This window comes from Culex pipiens, chromosome 2 (assembly GCF_016801865.2).
Source record: "Culex pipiens pallens isolate TS chromosome 2, TS_CPP_V2, whole genome shotgun sequence".
NCBI classification, from domain to species: domain Eukaryota; kingdom Metazoa; phylum Arthropoda; class Insecta; order Diptera; family Culicidae; genus Culex; species Culex pipiens.
The window spans coordinates 185,765,999-185,790,838 of record NC_068938.1 but is presented as its reverse complement, the minus strand read 5'-3'; the positions used below and the strand labels follow the sequence as shown (position 1 = coordinate 185,790,838).

The following is a 24,840-nucleotide window of genomic DNA, read 5'->3' as shown; positions in this document are numbered from 1 at the left end:
GAAACGAACCAAAGAGACCCCCAGCATTGTTGAAAATTTTGCGCGACAAAACCTGCGCGCCCAAGACAATAAAAACAAAGTTATCCAGGTTGGTTTTGTTGGTTGTTGCCACCGCGGCGCTCTTCGCCATAAAACCGAGTAATTAATTTACACTTTCGCACAACCAACCGCCAAGATTAGCCTATAACCGGACTAGTTAAAATTTTGAGTGGGGAAGAAAGGTGGAAAGGGGTTGGATTGTTTACCTTTGTTTGGAACTTCGTTTAGCCGAAAAAGTGTCGTTCGGAATGTTCACAACCGTCATAACTGGAAGTCGTTGGACTGACTTATCTCAGCGCCGCGAGAAATCCAAGTATGACCATAAAGCCGGAGACAAATGACCATCCATCATGGCATTTTTGGGTGACTCCGGTGTAATAACTTTCTTGCTGAAAAGAGCTGGAGGTCCGAGAAAAACTGCATTATGCATCAGAGTTGGGTCCGACTTATCGGGGTACAATTACCGCCGGGTGAAATGAGTTGTTTTTAGTGAGTGGGCAGTAAAAGTTAACGGAGTTTGCGTAAAATTCAAGTGGAATTGATTTCCACTTGAAGATTGTGACCCGCGGCGCGGGGTGGCCAGGACTGGTTTATGGGACAATTTGTCGGCGCCAAGTAGATGAATCGGGTCGTCCCCACATTACGAGACTTTAATTACTTTATTGTTTCATTACTTTGGGGACGTAATGATCTCATTGTGGCTCAAGTTATGAATAATAGCTCGTTTAGGTTTTGAGTTGTGAGCAAAATAATCATACCTTATCATAATATTTGATTATATATAAATAACAAAGAATGCAAGGACAGAATTTCAAAGCTTTTGTATGTCAAGTGATAAGAAACCAATTTAATTGAATTCCAAACAACATTTCTCAAGAATTTCAACTTTTTCCCACCACTTCAAACCTACCCAAACAGAATATGCATAACTTTTATCATATCAACTTCTTAAAATCCACACCTTGCTCATAATCTGGCAGCTAATTAAATCCCCCAGCTGGTTCGCATATCAGCAGCTATAAAACCCGCGTCCAACCAACCAGAGCCAGCTTTGCCATGTTCGTCAACACTCCAACCCAAAAGATATTCCGGGAGCTACCCCTCTTCAAGAAGCATCTTCCTCCACCGCCAGCCACCGTAAATAAGCCAATTAGAATTTCAAATCAAGAACCTCATGCCAGCAAAACAACGCGTCTGAGAATGACTTTGAGAATCTCGCTTTGATCCGATCCGATTGCACTTTAGATTACTAATAAACGATAGCCCCGGCGCAGCTCAAGACTTTGGCTGTTCATTGGAATCACAAATTTGATTGTTATTTTAGTTAATTTCCTGGACCGTTGAGCGTGGAGGTGCGTGAAACTTGTGCTTTGGCGGCAGTGAAAAATGCGTCAAAAACACGCGAGCGCAAACAAAGGGGCGGGAAATTGGGGTCAACCATGTTTTTGATTTAAGCCCTTTTCTTCGCTTGTAGTTTTAAATAATTAATTGTAAATTAATTTTGACTGACACTTTTTAAACATAACTTTAAAATCATATCAGACCTCAGATATTTCATAAGCTCTTGAATATAGCTGAGAAAATTTTGCCTTTAGAACTCATCCAGCACAAGTGTTCCTTAATTCATCATCTTATTATGTGACATTTATCAACTTTTCGACCATCTCCAACCATTTAACAAGGACCACATCCCAGGAGATTGAGTTGTGTGTTCGGCGGCGTTAATGGCCCAACAATATATCACTGCCCTTAAACCAACAACATCGCCCGAACACAACAAAGTGGTTTTTGACAAAATAACGACCAACTTTGTACATTACGATTGCCCCACACTCCGCCGCCGCGTTCCCTCCAAAAATTTGATTGCGGCAAGTTCTCCAATTTCACGGAACACATGCTGACATGTTACGACTTCTAATTAGCACTACATGGAACTCACACAAATAACCTCGAAAATAAAGCACTAAAATGAAGACTTAAGAGTATCATAGCACTGTGGATAACAAACATAAGTCAACATTAGCAGCAACCAAAAAAAAAAGGTTGAAGAAAAGAACACAGCATGAAACCTAACCTCAAAGTCGACTTTTCTCAGAAACTGACCGCCATCAAACGCGGAGTGACGCGCACTTGACATAGTTCTCAAAACGCGTATTTACTTTAAGAGTGTGATTTCCATCCTTCACTTTGTGAGGACTAGCGCGAGGGGTCCATCCATTGAGTCAATAAAAAAACAAATGATTTCGAGCGGAACATTTCATTTGGGCCAACATTTCATCATGACCAAAATGGATATGAATATTCATCAAAAAAGTTTCAAAAAGCAATCACTGTCACAAAATCTAGTGTGAACAATCCTCTCATGTCTCTTCCACGAGATGTCGTTGAAATGATAAATAAATGATTATGTTTTTGAAAGAAACTACAATTTTACTAATACATTTATTTCATCAAGTAAAATAAATTGTGCAATGTCAAAAACTTAAAAATAATCATTAACCTTTTCAAATTGTTACCCTCCAATTGACTTAGGTCAATCTTGAGCCGCCAAGAACGCCAAAGTCGACGATTTTGAAACATCAAGCCATCTGTCAAAGTTAGGGACCGCCGAAAAAACAAACAGAAAAAAAACTAGTTTTAGGTCGAACTTTTTTGTTTTCGTCTCCTAACCTTTTTTTATGCATGTGCCCCGACCTCACTCGCGCTCTAATTGAGGCCATATGTTAGTCATCTCGAGGAGGGCACCCCCCTTTCGGGAGGGCGCGTGACCGCCCATCAACAGCATAAAGGGCGCACGCGGAGTTTGAATTATATGTTGCGAAAGGTTGGTTTTCACTTTTGCTCGCGTTTTTATGAGTTACAGATGTGTGATGAGCGCGCGCGATGACGGTTGGAATTGGGAGCCAAGTTACTCTTTTTTGTGTGTGTGTGTGCGCGCGCGATTAAAATCGTTTCAGAAATATTGTGCCTTTCAACAGCTCGTAATAAGCTGATGTATGGTGTCGCTATTAACTCTTCTCGATTTTTTTTGGGAGGATTTCAACAATATTAGGCCTTAACCAGATGTCGTGTTAGATGATAAATGTCTTGGAATTGATATAAAAAATAAAAAAAATGAAATTTTTTTAACGAGTTTCAGAATCGTGTATTTTTGAAGATATATCTCAAATGTGGATAATCTTTACTAGACAAAGTAAAGATTGATACATTTTCATTGAGTTCTTTTTAAAGTGTTTAATATACATTTTTGAAAATTCCGTTTGAGCCATGGCCCAAAGTGTACACACATATAAATCAATCTACGCTTCCCTATGACCAAAGAGGCCATTTTGCATCATTGGTCGTCCATACAATTTTGGCAACTGTTCATACAAAATCAGCATATGAATTTTTGAATTTTATATCTTGAGATTTTTTGATCAATTTGGTGTCTCGGGCAAAGTTAAGACTAGGACTTTTATGAAAAAATAAATACAAAATATTTATTTTACTTTTAGTTCAAAATTTGTTGATATTTTTGTGGGGCTAGAGTGTAGGATTATGCAAAATCTGGTACCAAAGCTATGAATTTTTGAAAAAAATATGATTTATGATGAAAATATTGTAAAACAATATTCCAATTTGCAATTCAAAATTACTTTACATATTTTTTGATAAAGTACACCGTTTTCAAGTTAAAGCTATTTTCAATTGAAATTGTTTCATAAAATTTAAGATTTTTTTTTGTTAATTAATTTTTGTTTTATTTTTGTTTGTTCTTTTGTGTTATTTTTTCTGTAATTTAAAAATATTTCCTGAAGAAAAAAGCAATCCTGATAAAAATATTTTTGAAATGCTGATATAGTTAAGCATAATTTTCTCTCTTTTGAAACATGCTTAAATTTTGTAAAAACTGAGTTTTTTGCAGTGCCGTGTAATTAATAATCTGTTGGTTCGATTACCAATGTTAAAAAATAAAACCTTTGTGAAATGTTATGCCCTTGTCAATTAAAAAATATTTCGAATTTTAGAATTTACTTTGACAAGGCTTCAAACTCTTATTTTTGACACCGATCAACAAAGTCAAAAAGGGCAAATTGTAGGAAATTTTCTCAGCTTTTCAAAAACATTTTCAGCAGATTTCACTTTAAAATACGAATAACTTGAAAACAGTGCACTTGGCCAAAAAATTGTGGAGTCATTTTCAATTGAATATTCGATTTTGCATTTAAAATTAATATTTAAAATATTTAATGACTTTTTAAGTTTACTTCTAGAAATCATTTTTTAATCACACTTTTACAAAAAAAACAGCGGAGATGATTTTTAGGTAAAAGTTTTTAAGTAATATTTAAAATGTAATCTACAAGCCTTGTTATCAATATTGTAAATAAAACAAAAATCTAAAAAAATAATAATTTTGGAATTTGAATTGCGGACAAATAGTTTTTGAGATGACATTGCAAAAAAAAAATATATCGAGAAAAATAAGTTTTACCGATTTGGCAAAAAAAAATCACAGTTTATGTAGGCTCGCCAAATCAGGGGGCAATAACTATTGTTTCGAAAATTTCAAAATGTATATGAAAAAATAAGAAAATGAATTTTCCTGGTTGGAAATGTTTAGGCAGATATTTTGAAAAATAATTATTGCAAAACTACAGTGCATGTGTAACAGCCATTGCAAAACACTTTTTAATTCAAATGTTAGTACCATGCCTGTAATTTCATTTTTTTTCTATATTTTTTGTCTGCTACCCCTCCCCCTCCCCCTCGACTGTGGTCAGAGTCGAGAAACATAAACTTCAAAAAATATTTGCAACGGCCTTACCCTTTATTTTTCAAATGACGATATGTCGCCAACTGTCGGTCCGATTTTCAATGGTTCTATTAAATCTGGAAATGTTGTCTGATTTTGTATCAGAGAAAATTAAAAAAAATCAAAAATCAAATTATTCGCTCTACAGCATTGCCTTGGCGTTCTCGATTACGAGATTCCTACTCGAAACTAAGTGTCCGAAGGCTTTTTACACCTTAGCTTCCATCCACCCCGGGATTCGAACTGACGACCTTTGGATTGGGAATCCAACTGCCTACCAGCGACTCCACCGAGGCAGGACCCAGGGAGACGACTCCTACACCTGGAGAGAAAATTTAAAATAACTCCTAAAATTGTGTAGATTTTAATCTTCTATGTGAAACCTTACCCAAAAAAATTGAAAAAATTACATCGAAAAAGAGGTAACATTTATGCAATGTTCCGAAATTAAACATTGTTTAACTGTGCAGTATCACTAATAATTCTAATTAATTGGCAGTTGAACAGATGTTTCTAAAGCCATAAATTTATAAGACTAAAACAGAAATTGTTGCACATTTGATATGTTAGGCTTGATTTTAATAGTATATTTTGAAGGATAGTAAAATGTCTATAGGGTAAATCTATTGAAATTTTATTATCCTTCAAAAAATACTATTAAAATCAAGCCTAACATATCAAATGTGCCACAACTTCTGTTTTAGTCTTATACATTTTTAGGCTTTAGAAACATCTGTTCAACTGCCAATTAATTAGAATTATTATTCATACTGCACAGAAAAATAATGTATAATTTCGGAACATTGCATAAATATTACCTCTTTTTCGATGTAATTTTTCCAATTTGTTTGGAGAAAATTACACACAAAACGATTTAAATTTACACAATTTTAGAAGTTATTTTAAATTTTCTCTGATACAAAATCAGACAACATTCCCAGATTTAATAGAACCATGATTGTTTTTACTGTGTGTGAAACGTTGGGAATAATTCTCCAAAAAAACAATCGATTGATAACAAAATCTGTCAATTTCCAACTCACGGTCGATTGCGGCCGATATATCTCCACAATTCCATCGCGTTATTCCAGCTACAACTCGAAACGGATCAATCTGACCACCACGTCGCGTGTCCTGCGGGGTGTCTGCAGCTTAGGGGAGGAGGGTGGCAACTTTTAATAGCCCCCTCCAGACCCCCTCCCACTCTATCCCTCTCCCCGATTAGAAGTCCTATAAAAACCCTTACGAGCGCATTTTAAATTGAAGCGTTTATGACATGACACTTGTCCGATCGGTATCTATTCAATGGTTTTCGCTATTTATTTTTTTTCACGGCTTGTTGTCTGCATCTACCGGGGGGAGGTGGCTACCGCGCTAAATGCTCGCGCCCAACCCCCAACTAGCAAGGATTGTTTTTGGACATTGCCGTGGCGCGTTGAAACCGTCACTTTGAAATCGAAATCGAATGGAAAATCAATATCTGCTGCTGCTGCTAGTAGGTCCCGGTCAACGTTCAAACAAAACCAAGTTTGGAGTGCCGATCGAGTGCCCGTTTGGGGGACTGCAATTAACGTGTCGTTTGGAGTGACCAGCTGGTGGGGTCATGGAGGAGATCGAGGGGTCCTCACAGCTGGGCGACAGGACATCAGTTTAATTTGTTGTGAAGTGGCGCGCGCGGGTTTCTTTTTGCTCGCTCTGTGGGCAGCTGGTGTGTGTGGTGTGAAGGCTGATGCTTTGTTGAGTAATTTTTTGCTTGGAAAACGACTGTTGAGTGGTGTGAGTTTGAGTATTTTGAGAATTGTTCAAAATTAAAATTTGAAAATTTTATTCTTTCCCTATCAACGGGATATTTCATTCTTCTAGTCTGTTGTACTTTGTAGGTTTTCCTAAATTTCCCACTACTTTTATTTGCCAATTTTTCATATTGTGTTTTTTATCGAAGAAAATTTGCGTCATTAGATCATTTATACAATTTTATCAGCTTTCTAAACAAAAAGGCTGCGAAAATATTCAGAAATCGGAACCTTGAGAGTGGATTCCCTGATCGTTTTGGGGTCTTTACCAAAGTTGTAGGTATTTTTAAGAACTTTTCTGAAAAAGCTTTACTTAAATAACTCGTTTTTTCACACAAAAAATGGCGCTTAATTACTATTTTTGGAAAATTCTCGTTTTTGACTAAGTTTAAAATGAGAAAAAAAAAATTTTTTTTCAACGATGGTACAAAATATCAAAACTTATTAGGCAGTGTTGCCAATTTTTTGAAAAAATATGATTTTGGAAAAATGAGGAAATCGAATCGAAATTTGATTTTATTTTTAGGTGCAAAATCAAATATGCAAGCCAAAGGTACTTTACATAAATTTTAATATCATACATCCTGTTTTTTTTTTTTCTTTTGCGTAATATGAGGTTTTTCATAGAGTCCAGACTTGATTATCCGATGGTTTGTATGGGACTTCATATAGGATTTCAAGTAGATTTCAAATTTGAAAATAATATAAATTTTTACCACATTAGATATAAGGATCTCAGCAAAACAGTTTGAAAGTTCAGTTATGATTGTTTATAAGTTTATTTTTTAGTAACAGAGTATTTAAATGTTTCGGAAAAATAAATTTTCATAAAGTAAAATTTTGTGCTAAAAAGACGAAAAACAATTAAAATTTTCGTGCGAATAACTAATTTGTTTCAATAAGTGTTATTTTTTTGTTTAAAAAAACCAAACAGCGACTTTGTTGTACAGGATATAATTATTTATTTTTTTGCAAAGTTGGAACGTGCTAAAATGCTTGTGACATGAAAAAATCAAATTGCTAAAAATTTACCTCGCGTGCTAAAAAAGTTATCAGTTATCAGTATTTTAAACCTGTTTTATAAGAAAGCAATTTCGTTCGAATTGGTCTATTCCACGAAGATGTGATTATGATCAGGAATCAAGTAGAACGTCGTTTAATGTTAATTAAAAAGTCAAAAATGAAATTTAGGTAATCTTTAATTACTTTAGAAAAAGAGTATTTCGGTGTCTACAAAAATCTGCAATCTAACAAAAGTACTTCAGTAATTAATTTGATAACCACATTATTAAAAAGAGAAGAACATTACCAGATAATCAGACATTGAAAATCATTGGCTCAAAGATAACCTTACTTTCAAAGAAGCAAAAACCATGGTATCACATCCAACATTAAAATAAGTCACATCAAAAATTGAAATGTGAGCAATCAGTTCCTTGAATGATTTAATACATTGCAAATACGTATTTTATTTATTTAGTCATAAAATTAACAGACTACAAAACTCTTAAAAATAAACAATATTACCCAAACGAATTGAAGAGTTAAAAAATAGCTAAATAACCATCTTTTTTTTAAATTTAGGCCGTTGGAAATATTTTTTTAAGTTTATGTCTCTCGACTCTGACCAAAGTCGTCCCCCCTAAAATATAAAAAAAGTATATAAACTGAAATTACGAGCCAAAGTTTCAACATTTTAATGAAAAAAGTGTTTTAAAATGCATTATACACCTGTCCAGTTGTTTTGCCATCATTTGTTTCCAAAATATCTAAGTATTGACGAAAATTTAATTTTCTGCTAAAAGTAATTTTTTTGCAGTGCTTTACATTGGAATTTCATAAAAATCCAAAACATTTTTAAACAAGCCCAAACATGATAAATATGATTATCAATGCAGAAAAATGCATTTTAGATTGTTTTCAGTTGATTAGACATCTATTTTCATGGAATATTTGAAGTTTTTTGGAAAAAAATTTTTTTTGCCCCCTGATTTTTCGGACCAATTTTGAAGGGGGGGGGGGGGGCGACATAAACTTTGAAACATATTTGCAACGGCCTTAGGATTTGTTTTTGTAAAACTCAAAAACAGAGCATTTTATAAAAATTTCACAAATTTATGTATTCATGAAAAATTTGACCTAACATCTTTCAAAACTATTTTTATTAATCTTCAACTGGGTGCTGAAAAGACAGACTGCGTAACGTGATTTTTGAAAGCTCTCCACTGCTCCCCACTAATACAGCTGCACTACAGCTGTAAACATAAACAAAGTAGAAGGCTATGTTCAAGCTCAAGCGTGACATATTTTTTGCTGATTATGTGAATTGTTTTGAAACAATTAGGATCTGTTGATATTAAAGTTTTCGCTGAAAAATTAAGTGCTTTGCGCTTTTTTTCTTCGTAGACTAAACGATGGGAAGCCAAAAGAGGCCTTTTTTGTTTTCCACGTGATGACAAAACAAAATAAATTATAGATCGATCACAATACTTGCCACTTCTTGGTAGCATTTTGCGAACAGTAAATTGGTTCCGCTTTGAAAGTTCTAAATTGAGGCCGCTTTGCGAACCACTATTCTGCACCCAGATCTTCAACTATTCAATTGAGCCAAAAAAAAAATTAAAATTGAAATTGCAAACGATGGATCCTAAATTCCAATGTTTTTTTTATTTTTTTAAATGCACTATTGAACATTACTGTTGCCTTTGAAATCATTAGATATCAAAAAATCTAAATTCTGACGAAATCCTTTTTTTTGGGATTTTTTGTCAATGAAAAAATATCCAAAATAATTTTAAATTGGTTAAACCATGCCAAAAAAGATTAAGCCAATCCAATTTTTAATTATAGGTTTTATCCCACCCCCTCCTAAATTACCATAAAAAATATTATTCCTACAAATTGCAATTTTCAGTACAAACCTTTTAGAACATATTATATAACGTTTATTAGTTCATTTGAAGTCAAATGAAAGCTTTTTATTTATTTTTTTACAAATTTTGAATTTATGGAAAAAGGTGAAACGGGAAGGCGGGAAGACATCATGACTCGAGTTTTTGGAAGCACCCTTAAGAAAAATGCCATAACTTACAAAGTTCTGTTTCTGGCAGACGCTAATTAGGTCCATAAAAAGCTTCAAGTTCAAAAAACTATTAAAAGTTGAACAGAAGTTGTCCAAGAACTTGGCGACAAAAGCAAAACTGTTATAATGTATAAATCATTTCGTGATAAAATTAGTTCAACATTTTCGAAAGCTGGGCTTGACATTTGAAATTAACCCTCTACTGCCCAATTTTTTTGAAATTTTTTAATTTTCCCTTGTTCAGGAGGTTATTTTGAGCAACTTTTGTTCAACGAAAAATTTTACTTCTCTTATTTTATGTTTTTTCTTGTTTCATTTTTAGTGTTTTAATTTGCATTTATCTTGTTTAGTTTATAATTGTTTTCGGTAATATTCGGCCTATTCTATCACCTCCGATCATTACATTTTGCCTATCTAATTTTTTCATGTTTTTACAGTCGCTTTTTCAAGTTTTTGCTCACATTTTCTGCTATAAAATGTCACCATTATCATTTTAAATTATATAAAATGCGCGAGGCATAGTCTGGGACACTAGAAAACATACTGCATGTTTCTTTTTACTTAAAATATAGGAAATTTCAGTAAAAAACACAGCCAAAGTTGCCCCCACAAAAATGACAATTTTAAATACATTGGCAAAGTCACATAAAACAAGTAAAACTTTTAGGCGTTTTTTTAGATCGAAGGCAGAGGGTTAAGTATTTATTTTTTCAAACTTATCTGCAAATCTCTTCAGAAGATACAGATTTATTTTTCTAAAAAAATGTCTTTTCATGAAAAAGCAAAACATAGACATTTGCGATAAAATGGGTTACAAAGTCATCCCCTCGACCGGTACATTGTCAGTGTGTTGTTCATGGCGAAAAAAATAAATCGAGACGAATTAGAGCTCAAGTGGGTCCCTCTCAACGTAGTGAAGTGAAAATAGTGTTAGATAAAATTTAGAGAGAGAGAAAAAAAAAACTCTTCTTAAGGACGGCTATTACCGGAGAGTTGGTCTGGTGGGCACACAAGTGGCCTGTTTGACACCAGTGTGACACCCAAGAGAGGTTGACTTCTTGGTGCGTCTTGGTGTCGGGGGTCGGTAATGGGCGATTCGGGCTCTCCGATATCAATGGAGTGTTTGTTCGAGTTCGAGAGGGCATGGGAAAAAAGAAGGCGCGCGAGGACTTGTTTTGTCGATTTGGGGTTTCGGCAAATGTGTGTCACACAGATCGCAATCGACGGTGGAATTCGAATCCAGTGGGTTGGTGGTAATTTGAGTCATTTTTGAAGTAGTGACAGTTGAAGGTTGATTTTTAAGGAATGCTTGAGAAGCTGTTCAACTTTACCGAGTTTATAGTAGAGGTGTTACCTGAAAAAAAAGAAAAAGAAAATATTGTTAGTAGTTTTAAACATGTCTCTTCAAAAAATTTCTATCACAAAATCATACAGTCTGACCCCACTTTAAAACATATCAAGCTTTATATGGAGTCATGCCACACCGCGTTAAAAATCGGCGTCAACTACCAAATCAATATACTTCACACCCACCTCAAAAATCCCCATACCAGGCTCTGGTGATCAATTCCACTAAAGACCACTCTAAGGTAGCAAATCACGCGGTGAGTAGGACCTGTGCGAGCACACGCCGAACTTCAATCACACACACGCCGCCGCACGAATAACTCCCTCACAGTAGAGGCCCCCCGACCATGCTGTGGAGGTAATTGATCAAACAACTCCAACAACTGACACTGGACCTCCAAGTTTTGACACCCGCCACCAGGCAAGAATTTCGCAGCTCTACGACGCCACCGAGGGGCCACCTCAAGTCGCGTGAGTCAACTCCATTTGACACGGAGAGAAATAGATTTTTGAAGTTGTTGAATTTTTGTTCATGAAGTCATGAACTTTTGTTCATGGCATCGTGAATTTCAGGCGTTACATAACCTCAAATGAATATTTTTTTTCCGTGCAACCTCCGTAACGCCTCGGTAGTCTGGATTAATATTTGAAAGTTTAATTGCACGTTTAGATTTCCTATCAGTCACAAGTGGTGCAGGCCAGAAGGGGCTTGGAGAACCTACGCCCACAAGCTAGCTTCAGGTTCAACGTGCAACCCTGCGGAACACCCTGAACTCTAAACGGGCCGCAACTCCCATCGTTTCACGACGTGTTTGGAGGTTTTGTGTTGCTGCTATATCTGACGGTAATTGGATTATTTGCAGCAAATTTCTCGAGACGAGAGATATTCAAGGGGACGGTTTGATCGATGTCAAACTTCTGCGCGGTTTGACCGTTTTTGGGCCGAATGTTTCTCGCGCCTCTTAAAACAAGGGGAGTCACCGCTGGGTCAACGCCCAAAAATGGCAATCCACCACCGTCTAGCGGTGGAAGCCCTCGGTTGTGGGATATGCAAATCAAGTCGACGACCTACAAGACAACCACCACCTCGGAGCGGGCTAATAGCAGCTGTCAATCTCCGACGAATTCGATCAATTTCCAAACTGCGGCAATCTCTTCAGCATCCATTCAGCTGAAGTGCATCCATTTCACGGCGGTAGTTCAACCTGGAACGTGATCAAATCGGGAGTTCCATCTCTAATTCACCCAGATAACGACCCGCCATTATCGAGGTTCTGCAGCTGCACACCGTCACCAATTTATGACCGACGCTCGTTGAAATCCCATTTTCCGAGTGTGTGTGTGGAGCTTCTAATCACGCTAAACGGTGCCATTTTCCTTCAACGTGTACAGTGTGTTTGTATGTCAGGATAGTCAAGTGTCATGGGCGGGAAATTATTTTTCCAACCCCCCCACCACAACAACTGACTGTGCTGACATTCTGCCAGGACGAGGACGACACTGGCTGGGAAATGGAACTGGGAGGACGAAAAAAAGCCAATTGAAAAGCAATCACGAACCAGAATAACTCCAGATAACGGGGCGATGTGTGACCTGAGATGGAGGTTAGGGGATTGTGGGGTTTCATCACTCACATAAAACTTGCAAAAAAGAGTCTACAAGACCCCACAAAAACTCACAATGCTTTAAAAGTATTCACTGTGACTCACAAGAAACAACAGAGGATTTTACATTTTCAATTAGAACCCCACAAAACCACACAAAAACTCACAAACAGCCAAAACAGACCCAAAAGCCCAAACAGAGTCTCACAAGTCTCCATTACAAACTCACATGTCACACAAGACTCCAACGGTTATTCACAAAAACTCACAAGGCTTCAAACGTATAGCATCATTTCCTTAGTAACCCAAAAGTGATCACAGGGATTTTCAACTTAAAAAAAGAACCCCACAAAACCACACAAAAACTCACAAGTCTCCAATACAGACCCACAAGTCCAAAAAGAGCCTCATAAGGCTCCGACACAAACTCACATATCTCACATGTCTCCAACGGTGGTCCACAAAAACTCACAAGGCTTCAAAAGGGACACGCAAACCTGTAAAAAGTCCTAAAAATACTTACAAGTCTCTATAAGAGACCCACAAGTCTCCAATAGATACCCACAAGTCTGTACAAAGACCCTCAAATCCCCAACAGAATCTCACAAGTCATCAACAGTAACCCACAAACCTCAACAAAAACACACAAGGTCCTGAAAGAGTCACTCAAGCGCAACAGAGATCCAAAAATCTCTACAGAAGCTTTTCGCCAATTTTTTTTTTTCTAAAATTTGCAAAAGTCCAATAGGGTATATGGCCCTATTTTGGACCTACTATGCAAAGCGTCAACACATTTCGCATGGTTCTCAGGAACGGTCTAACTAATTTGGCTCGTTTCAGGATTGTTTTGTGCCTTAATTTATGCTTAATAAAGTGTACTATTGAAAATTGAAATTAATTTAACCATTTCATTGTAATAAGCATTTCAAGTAAAACATTTTTTGGATGCTTTTTGGACTTATTGAATGTATTTTGGAGACATCGCTGAACCTATTTTGGACCCACACTCTGATTGGTTGAAATTTGGACAACTCGAATTGCGGCGTGCGGCGGCAACACGCACACTTACAAAAAACTCGGTCTGATAAACCAAAGGGCCTATCCACGATTATAATTTGGAAAATATTTATTTCAGAAATTAAATAATTATGATAAAACAATGGATTTGAATTTGAAAACGTGTTTTAATTATATTGAATGGAAACTCACGCATCTTTAGCAGGTCTCTGTCCTATTTACAATTTGCGTATTCTTACGACCTAATTGTTCAAGCATTAGAACATAAAAGACAACCCGTTATTAATCGCAACCCGTTATTAGTCGCAATAAATACACCTTAACTTAAAATTAAATTAATGACAGAGATACATAACAAGTTACAATGCAAAAAGGTTCTAAATTTTACGCAGAGCTTAAGTTCAAATATGATTAAACAATCAAGAAATTTTAAAGGGAGATTATAGCTTGTTACTTGGTGTGAAACTTTCTCATCTGTCATGTTAAACTTTACAGTTGCTTGACAAAATGTTTAACTACATGTTGCACTTTTAAAAACAATGTAATATTTGAAAAAATCTTTGTTTGAATACCAGGGTGCCTTTGATAGTCATAGTTTGTCTTGTTAAAAGCAGATTTGAGGTGTTCAAACATTATTTTTACTTCGAACACACCATCACTTAGGTTGCTGATATAATTTTTAAGAAAATCATTTATGTCAATATGTTTATTAGCTTTTTAACATAATACATATAAATTTTAGGTAAAATTGTTAAAAATTCAGAACTTTGCCTGAAATTCGTTGAAACTAGTTTTGTTTATTAAATTACAGATTTATATTACATGTTTAACTGAATTCAAAGAACGAATCATAAGTTTTTACATTTTATATTAATTTTGTTTTAATGAAAATGCCTTTCAATTAGGAGATTTTTTTGAATTATATTTCAAAAACAAATAATATTTAATAATATTTATTATTTACAAACTTATTTTACCTTTTCCTAGTAGAAGATTGTCCGAAGAATCTGAAAATGCATTCCGTTTTACGATTCAAAATCATGTTCATTGAGAAAATCATGACACTTTGAGAAGATTAAATTAATGCTATATATCAACATTTTCTTAATTATAGTTAACTATCTTTTCAAACTTTTCAAAATTTTTCTTGAAAAGTTCTTCATGAGGTACTTTGAGCACATCTCTACCACGGTCAGTATGATTCCATACCATTCCGTACGTATTTAATTTGTACTTTTAATTTTGCGGAAAAATCTCAAACTTATCAAAGTCACCCAGATTTACGATAATCAGATATGTCTCAAATCATAAAATTGATAAAGTTAACATCGTATTAATTTCTTATGCTAATTTGTTTTCGAAGATTTTTACTTTCTAGCTGGTTCAATTGTGTTTCTAACATGATTGACACGGTAAAATCTAAAAGTGTTATTTATTATAAGCCAACGCTGCCAATTGGGTCCTTAAATTAAGTTTAGATTGCTGATATTATTGTTCACAACGTTAAAGGTCATTTTTCTGAGTACAATGACCCTTTGTACGACCACAAAGAGTTTAAAATGGATTTTTAAATCAATTTTGAAAAATTGCCCTCGCGGTCCTTCTTGACAGAAAAGGTCCTACTTGACAGCTCGTTCCAAGGGGACCATAGTTAATCCATTGAAAAAATGTTGTCCTGTCAATATTTTTTTTTTTGCACAAAAATGAAAAAAAGTGATCAGAAATGGTTTTTAATCGTGTAGGGCTTTAGTACCCAATTGTGAAAAAATACGTTATACCTGTATTTTTAAAAATTATATATTGATAGATATGCAAAAATGAGTCAAAACTTACAAAAAATATATTTTCCTTATGTATATTTCTCTGATTAGTTTGCAATACGTCGTAAAAGCCATCACGATCTCCGACACTTATTTGATTTTTTTTTCTCTGAATCAAACCAAATTTTGTTTGTTTTTTCCAGTAAAAAACATTTTAAAGACGTGCAGATGACAATTCAAATCATTTTTTATTTATAATTCGCAAATTGATCGAGAACTGATCGAAAAATTGATTTGTTTACAACTAGCGCTTAGGATCTTTTTAAAACGAACTCAAGATTTTTTAAATTTAATTCATACGACTTTTTCAAAAACCACTCGTAAGCAATGTTGACAGCTCCTGTCACGGTGACAGCTGACGATTTAATGAACTAGACCCTTTAGGTTTTTCAATCGTTTCCCCTTCAATTCCAACAGGGTAGCCAGTTTGCATTTTTTGAAGCAAAATTTAAAAATATTTGCAGCTAAATTGGTGATAATGATGTTAAGACAAAAATAAATCAGCATCAGTTTGAATTTTGGGATACTTCGCAATCGGTCCTAACAATCATCTAAATCTCTATCATCAATTTGCATTTTTATCGTTTAAAAAACATATTTTCATTGTTTCTGTTAATCATTTGCTTTTTAAAGCTTAGATTTCTTTAAAATAATTACAGTAAAGGAATGCAATTTAAAATATTAAATTAAAAAATTTCAATTAATGTCAATGAAATATCGAAATAAATTGATAAACAAAACTGGCAACACCTTGTTATACATGTGTTGGTGATAGCCTTGAACCGACGGCAAAGTAGCTCCAAAAACTGATCCAACGCGGCTGATTTGAAAAAAATATTTTGAATTGAGTTTTTTTCGATAATAGAATAGTTATTTCAATGGTTTAGTGACGAAAAACATAAAAGAATTAAATAGACAACAGTACATTGCTCGGAAACCGGACGAAATTGCTTAGTGTCAGTGCAAAACCGAAAAAATCATCAAGGTGTCGCGAGCCAAATCCGATAAGCAACGAGGCCGGAATATTTGGACCTAATCGATGTGCTAGGAAAATGGTAGGAAATACGAATGGCATTGGAAAAAGTGGCTGAAAAAGCGGAAATAATCAAAAATGTTAACATTTTTGGAAGAGGTAAGCTACAAAACGATCCTGCTTACACTTTCTGTTTGTTGGATTCAGTGAATTCGTACTTTAAAAGCCTGAACTACCTCGATTAATAAAAATAGGTCCAAAATAGGTACTAGGTCCAAAATAGGGTCATATACCCTATTTCCAAAATTCTAAAATTTCAAAAATTTAGAAAAATTTCCAATATTTAAAATAAATTAAAAATTTCCAAAAAATTTCAAAATTTTCTATATTTCCAAAATTTTCAAAATTTCCAGAATTTCCAATATTTTCAAAATTTACAAAATTTACAACATTTACAAAATTTACAAAACTTACGAAACTTACAAAACTTATAAAACTTACAAAATTTACAAAATTTACAAAATTTACAAAATTTACAAAATTTACAAAATTTACAAAATTTACAAAATTTACAAAATTTACAAAATTTACAAAATTTACAAAATTTACAAAATTTACAAAATTTACAAAATTTACAAAATTTACAAAATTTACAAAATTTACAAAATTTACAAAATTTATAAAAATTTACAAAATTTACAAATTTTACAAAATTTACAAAATTTACAAAATTTACAAAATTTACAAAATTTACAAAATTTACAAAATTTACAAAATTTACAAAATTTACAAAATTTACAAAATTTACAAAATTTACAAAATTTACAAAATTTACAAAATTTACAAAATTTACAAAATTTACAAAATTTACAAAATTTACAAAATTTACAAAATTTACAAAATTTACAAAATTTACAAAATTTACAAAATTTACAAAATTTACAAAATTTACAAAATTTACAAAATTTACAAAATTTACAAAATTTACAAAATTTACAAAATTTACAAAATTTACAAAATTTACAAAATTTACAAAATTTACAAAATTTACAAAATTCACAAAATTTACAAAATTTACAAAATTTACAAAATTTACAAAATTTACAAAATTTACAAAATTACCAAAATTTACAAAATTACCAAAATTTACAAAATTTACAAAATTTACAAAATTTACAAAATTTACAAAATTTACAAAATTTACAAAATTTACAAAATTTACAAAATTTACAAAATTTACAAAATTTACAAAATTTACAAAATTTTGCAAAATTTACAAAATTTTGCAAAATTTACAAAATTTACAAAATTTACAAAATTTACAAAATTTACAAAATTTACAAAATTTACAAAATTTACAAAAATTACAAAATTTACAAAATTTACAAAATTTACAAAATTTACAAAATTTACAAAATTTACAAAATTTACAAAATTTACAAAATTTACAAAATTTACAAAATTTACAAAATTTACAAAATTTACAAAATTTACAAAATTTACAAAATTTACAAAATTTACAAAATTTACAAAATTTACAAAATTTACAAAATTTACAAAATTTACAAAATTTTAAAAATTTACAAAATTTACAAAATTTACAAAATTTACAAAATTTACAAAATTTACAAAATTTACAAAATTTACAAAATTTATAAAATTTACAAAATTTACAAAATTTACAAAATTTAAAAAAATTACAAAATTTACAAAATTTACAAAATTTACAAAATTTACAAAATTTACAAAATTTACAAAATTTACAAAATTTACAAAATTTACAAAATTTACAAAATTTACAAAATTTACAAAATTTACAAAATTTACAAAATTTACAAAATTTACAAAATTTACAAAATTAACAAAATTTACAAAATTTACAAAATTTACAAAATTTACAAAATTTACAAAATTTACAAAATTTACAAAATTTACAAAATTTACAAAATTTACAAAATTTACAAAATTTACAAAATTTACAAAATTTACAAAATTTACAAAATTTACAAAATTTACAAAATTTACAAAATTTACAAAATTTACAAAATTTACAAAATTTACAAAATTTACAAAATTTACAAAATTTACAAAATTTACAAAATTTACAAAATTTACAAAATTTACAAAATTTAAAAAAATCAAAAATTTAAAAAAATCAAAAATCTACCATTTTCTAAAATTTTTGCATACCATTCCTCAGAATGTACCGTTCCCTAGAATGTACCGTTCCCCAGAAATATTTATCGTTGTTATTATTATTATTACCAAAACTTCCAAAATTTCTAAAATTTCTAAAATTTCTAAAATTTCTAAAATTTCAAAAATTTTCAAAATTTTTAAAATTTCCAAAAAATTAAAATTTTGCAAAATTTCCAAAATGTCCAAATGTCAACTTCTGTTAGCAGTTATCACAAGTCAAGACAGTTTTCCCTTCTTTAAAAAAGGTGAAATTCAACTTGTGTCAAGAGATCTTCTTAAAAGAAGGAAAAAATAATCAGTTATAGTAAACCAGCAGTTATTGTAAGTCAAGAGAGTTTTCCTCTCCAAAAAAAGGAAAATGCAATTTTTGTCACCTTCTTTAAAGCGATTCTAATAATATTTTTTGTTGAACATTTAAATAATCATGCAAAATGAGCAATATGCTAAAGGTCCAATATGTCAAATGGAATTTTACCAAATGACACCAATAATCTAATTTTAATTTTCACAAGCATTTTTCTTCTTTGCTTAATTAAAAAAGCATTCACGGAAAAACAAAAAATAAAAAGAAACTGCAATTTATTCGGCATTTGAATAACTTGTATGATTTAACATGACTGAAAAAGAAGGGCGAAGTTCTTAGAATAATAGCACGATTCATAGGCCGAAATTATATGTTCTGTTATTTTCTCAAAAATTGTCGTCAAAAAAAGAACGGAAAATTTCTTGGCATGGATAATATTACTTTGTCAATTTTTTATATTTTCTAAGAAATTCCAAAAAATCTAATCTTTTAAATAACTTTGCATCAATTCCTAATATTTTTCGAGAAAGAAACTTTTCTGGGCAATGGTTTTCTGGGAAATTGTACATTCTGGAGAATGGTTTTCTGGGGAACGTGACACAATCCCCACCAATGCTCACATTTCTCCAAAACAGTCCAAACAGAGACTCACAAGTCTCCAACCAGAAAAACACAGATCTCATAAATCTCCAAAGGTGGTCCACAAAAACTCTAAAGGTATACTCACATGTATTCAAAACTGACACACAAGTCTCCAACAGTGGTCCACAAAAACTCGCAATGCTTCATAAGAGACATACAAACCTGTACAAGGTCCCAAGCATACTCATAAGTCTACAATACATAACCACAAGTCTCCACAGGGCCCCAAAATCTCCAACAGATTCTCACAAGTCTTCAACAGTAAAACCCACAAGTCTCCACAAAGACTTACAAGTCCCTAAAATAGGCACACAAGCACAACAGAGACTCACAAATATCTACAGAGACAGATTGACTTTTAACATTAAACTCACAAGTCCTCACAAAACCCCACAAAAACTCACAAGTCTCCAAAACAGACGCACTAGTCCAAAAAAAGACTCACAAGTAAAATTCCAACAGTTTGGATTCCAGAGACAATTGTAGAGAATCAAATCTCAACAAATGTCGTCCAGAACCCCACAATCCCCTTCGCAAATACTGTCATTACTACAACAAAGCAGATGGGTAAGCAAAAATCGAACTATCCCCAACAACGACGATAGCTAAACAAAATCAGAACAAATCAGAACCAACTCTTGCGTGAATATTCCTCCGACCATCCTGTGTGGTAGTCCATAAAAAAGAACAAAATCCTTCCGTTCCATCTGCAGACCATCCCTTATCCCACACGTACTCTACGCGAGGTGAACACCACGTCCACCTTTCGCATCCCTCGTTCTTATCTCCCTCGCGAGGGTTCGAGGCACCCAGGATAAAATCGAAATGTCAAATACAATCAGTGAAATTGAGAGGAAGTCCCATCAAAAGAGGAAAAGACTCTCTGTCGTCCCCGATTCCTGGAAGCTGCTCCCAGAGCCTTTTGCTGGCTTTTGTTCACTTCGCCAACCCGTGTCGACCACCAGAGTCCAACGATCCGACTTTTGTCGAAGGTTTGTGTGTGTTTTAGTGTGCAGTCGGGCGTAAAACGAACGAAAGGATAACGGAAAGCTGGTCCAAGAGCTCTGGAAAGTAGTTATTGGGAACCGAGGAAGGAAATGGTCTTGAACTGTGTCGAGGTAGGATGACGGGGCAGGTTGAGAAGTCTTCTTTCAACGGGGTTCCGGATTGACGTTCCATTGTTGGGCCGATTAGCAGGACATGCAGGATGGACCCAGGATGACAAGTGGGCCCGTTGTTTACTGCGTTGAGGTCGTTGTGTGTGGCCGTTGGAGACTTGTGGGTCTTTGTGGGAACTTGTGAGTCCATGGGGAAGCTTGTGTGACGCTTTTGGAGACTTGTGAGCTTTTGTGGAAGCTTGTGAGCAGGGATGGAATAATCGCAAAAAAATCATTTTCGCCAGCGAACTTTCTTCACCCGCGAAAGAGAGAGGTGGCAAATCACGAAAAAGAAATTCGCTCCCGAACTTATAAAAAAAATCAATCTGCTGATGATTTTTTGTTAATTACCTTGTCAACACCACTTAAAAATATTTATTTCACTTTGTTTACACACATTGCCCATCTACAGAAAGTGACAGGTCATTTTTCGACGTGTGACGTTACACTTGCAAGTGTAGTAGTGAAAAAGATGATCCGCCGAATAATCAAGATGATGATTTTTTTAGATTCCTTTTACCGATCTTTCGTGCACGAGAGAGGAGAGCCATGATCCCTTTGGATTTTTTCTCTTGATGAACGTCCAATGATTTTCTTTTGATGATGATTATTCCATCGCTGCTTGTGAGACTCTTTTGGAGACTTGTGAGTTTTTTTGTGGAAGCTTGTGGAACTTTTTTTTTGGGATTCTTTTGGAGACTTGTGAGTCTATGCGGATTCTTTTGGAGACTTGTGAGTCTATGCGGAAGCTTGTGAGACTTTTTTGAAGACTTGCGAGTCTATGGAGAAGCTTGTGGAACTATTTTGAAGACTTGTGAGTCTATGTGAAAGCTTGTGGGATTCTTTTGAAGACTTGTGAGTCTATTTAGAAGCTTGTGGGATTCATTTGGAGACTTGTGAGTCTATGTGGAAGCTTGTGGGACTTTTTTGGAGACTTGTGAGTTTTTGTGGAAGCTTGTGGGACTTTTTTGGAGACTTGTGAGTTTTTGTGGAAGCTTGTGGGATTCTTTTGGAGACTTGTGAGTTTTTGTGGAAGCTTGTGGGATTCATTTGGAGACTTGTGAGTCTATGTGGAAGCTTGTGGGATACTTCTGAAGACTTTTGAGTTTTTGTGGAAGCTTGTGGGACTCTTTTGGAGACTTGTGAGTTTTTGTGGAAGCTTGTGGAACTTTTTTGGAGACTTGTGAGCTTTTGTGGAAGCTTGTGGGATTCTTTTGAAGACTTGTGAGTCTATGTAGAAGCTTGTGGGATTCTTTTTGAACTTTTTCAGAATCGTGTGGATCCAAGTAGATGGACTGTAATAAACATTCACAGCAAACTGAAACTTTCTACTCTGCGAAATGAAATTATTAACCGCCCAGTTACAGACCAACTCCAGCTCAACTTTTAAATTGCTCCCGAGCGCGAGCATTCTTCCAGCTGCGTTCCACCTTGAAACAATGCACAATTCCTTCCTACAATTTCTAGCAAACTTCAGCATACGAATGCCGGTATAATTTTTCTCAATTCCAACTTTGAGCCCAACTTTTCCCTTACCGCCCCGATATTACATACTTTATTATAAGCTCGCGACGCGTTTTCACAACTTTTCCCTCCCGGGCACGAAAGCTCGCCTTTGTATGCAACCCCCGCATCATCCCCTCTATCAACGGATTAAACACTTTTTTCACCGGTGAACCAGAAAAACCACCGCACCCTCTCCCCTCTCAAAACTCCACGTTCCAGAGTTCCTTTCGCCCAAAGAATGGTTGCTATTTAAAACTTTTCCCTTTTTCTCGTAATGCAATTTGCATACTCTCCCCACTTTTTAGCGAGTGTGTGTGATTGTGTCTCCAAACCACCGGCATTGTCAGTTTCTACGGAAAATAACCCAGACAACCCCCGTCGGCGAAATGCAACATTTCTTGGGGAAAATTCTTCGCTTTTCCACGTTTCAGCGCAGAGCGAGGATTCCAGGTAATTCGGGATGTTTCTACGTCAGGTAATCTACAGCGGGAAAATGAGGAGTTACACATACACACACCGAGAACCCGACAAGTCTATTGTTTGCGCATCGTTAGGGATGAAAATGTGGGGAAATTCTTTGGATTAGCGAACGGTGAAGGGTTGTGAGTGGGTTGTAACCTTTGATGAGTCAGGTTTGGCGAAAGTTTGGGTAATTTACTTTGGAGCCTTTCGGCTTGGAGACTTTAGTCTGTGGAGATGTTTGTCTTTGGAGTTTTCAATCTTCATAGACTTTAATCTTTGGAGATTTAAGTCTTCATAGACTTCAATTTTAGAAAACGCTTGACTTTGGAGACGTCAGTTTTTGGAGACTTCAGTCTGTGTAGACATCAGCCTGTGGAGACATCAGTATGTGGAGACATCAGCCTTTAAAGCCTTTAGTCTATGGAGACTTTAATCTTTGGAAACTTTAGTCTTTGAAAACTTAGCCTTCGGAACGTTATTCTATAGAGACTTTAATGAAGTCTTTTGAGTCTTATGTGTTTGAAAACTTCAACTTCTCGAGCCCGATATCTTTGGAGACTACAGTTTTAGGAGACTAAGGTTTTTCGAGACATATGTCTTTGGAAATTTTATTGTTTGGAGACTTTAGCCAATGGAGACTTTAACCTTTGGATCCTGTAGTCTTTGAAGACCTTAAGCCTTTGGAGACCTCACTCTTTGAAGACGTCAGGCTTTGTAGAATTATTCTTTTTTCGAGGCTCCATTCTTCAGACTTCAGACTTTGAAGACATAAGTCATTGGAGTCTTTAGACTTTGAAGATATCAGTCTACACAGAAAAAAAAATTATGGATATTTTCATCAGGAAATGATGACAGATTTTATGTCGAAAAAAATGTGTAACATTACATCAGGAATTGGTGAATATTCATCAGTTTTTGATAAATATTCATCAGGTTCGCATTTTTACAAATTTTTTATGTAATATTACTTAAAAAAGAGGAAATATTCAACCTACCAAATTTTCAACCTTCCAAATTCAACTTTTTTTTCTGTGTATGGAGAATATCCTCGAGACTGCTTCAGTATTAGGAGATGACTATCTTTGAAGACTTCAGTCTTTGGAGATGTCTCTCCTTGAAGATGTCTATTTTTGTAGATATTTTTCTGTGGAGACTTCAGTCTTTGAAGACGTCAGGCTTAGCAAACTTCCATTTTTGTAGTATTAAATCTTTGGATACTTCAGTCTACAAAAACGGCATTCTCTAGAGGCTTTAGTCGTTGAAGATATCTATCTTTGGAGACTTCCGTCTTTGAAGATGTCTGCCTTGAAGACTTCAGACTTAGTAGACTTAAGTCTTGGAGACGTCAGATTTTGGAGAGTTCACTCATTGGAGAATTAAGTCTTTGCATACTGCATCCTTTAAAGACTTTAGTCACGGGATTGAAACTCGTCCGAAAAACCTGTATCATTTTCTCAATCAAAACGGTGGCGCCGCGTGGTGGTAGCTGCCCTGTTTATTACACTGTGAAATTATCCATGGCTAATCCAAGGAACCAAAAGGTGACAACAGAAATGTCCGCCCAGAAGGAGTGCTGCAAAAAACTTTTTATTTTTAAAAAAGTTCCTAACAAATCAGCAACGAATTACAAGTTTGATAGTCGAACTACACTTAAAAGTTGGTTTTGTTATTTGTTTTTGCAAAAGTGCCAAAAATATTCGTAACTACCTTTTGTCTCTTGGTGGCGCTTTGTGTTAGTATGTGTGTGGTCGATATTTGCGGACGTGCACGCAGAACACAGAATAGTGAGAACTAGCGAAAATGCCTCACTTTCTTCTGATACAAGTCGCCATATTGAAATTGTTTGAAGATTCATACCCGTGCTTTAGTCTTTGTAGACATCAGACTTAGTAGACATGAGTCTTTGGAGACCTCAATCTTTGGAGATGTCTTTCTAAAGAGATGTCTGTCTTTGGAGACTTCAATCTTCACAGACTTCATTCTTTGAAGACTGCATCCTTCGGAGACTTTGGAGACCTCAGACTTTAGTGACAAGATTTTTGGAGAATTAAGTCTTTGGATATTTCGAAACGCCAAAGTCTTGAGAAAAGTTTATTT

The 24,840-nt window shown here is 34.3% G+C and overlaps 1 protein-coding gene and 1 long non-coding RNA gene across 2 annotated transcripts in view; one reads left to right on the top strand and one right to left on the bottom strand.

The window, feature by feature from the left end:
* The window catches only part of LOC120430523 (roundabout homolog 1-like), a 224,229-nt gene that overhangs the window by 176,476 nt on the left and 22,913 nt on the right, over nt 1-24,840 (bottom strand). The window lies entirely within an intron of this gene.
* LOC128092748 (uncharacterized) lies at nt 13,415-16,779 on the top strand. The gene is made up of 2 exons (XR_008211971.1): nt 13,415-13,885; nt 16,700-16,779. It is a non-coding gene; the product is annotated as an uncharacterized LOC128092748 (long non-coding RNA).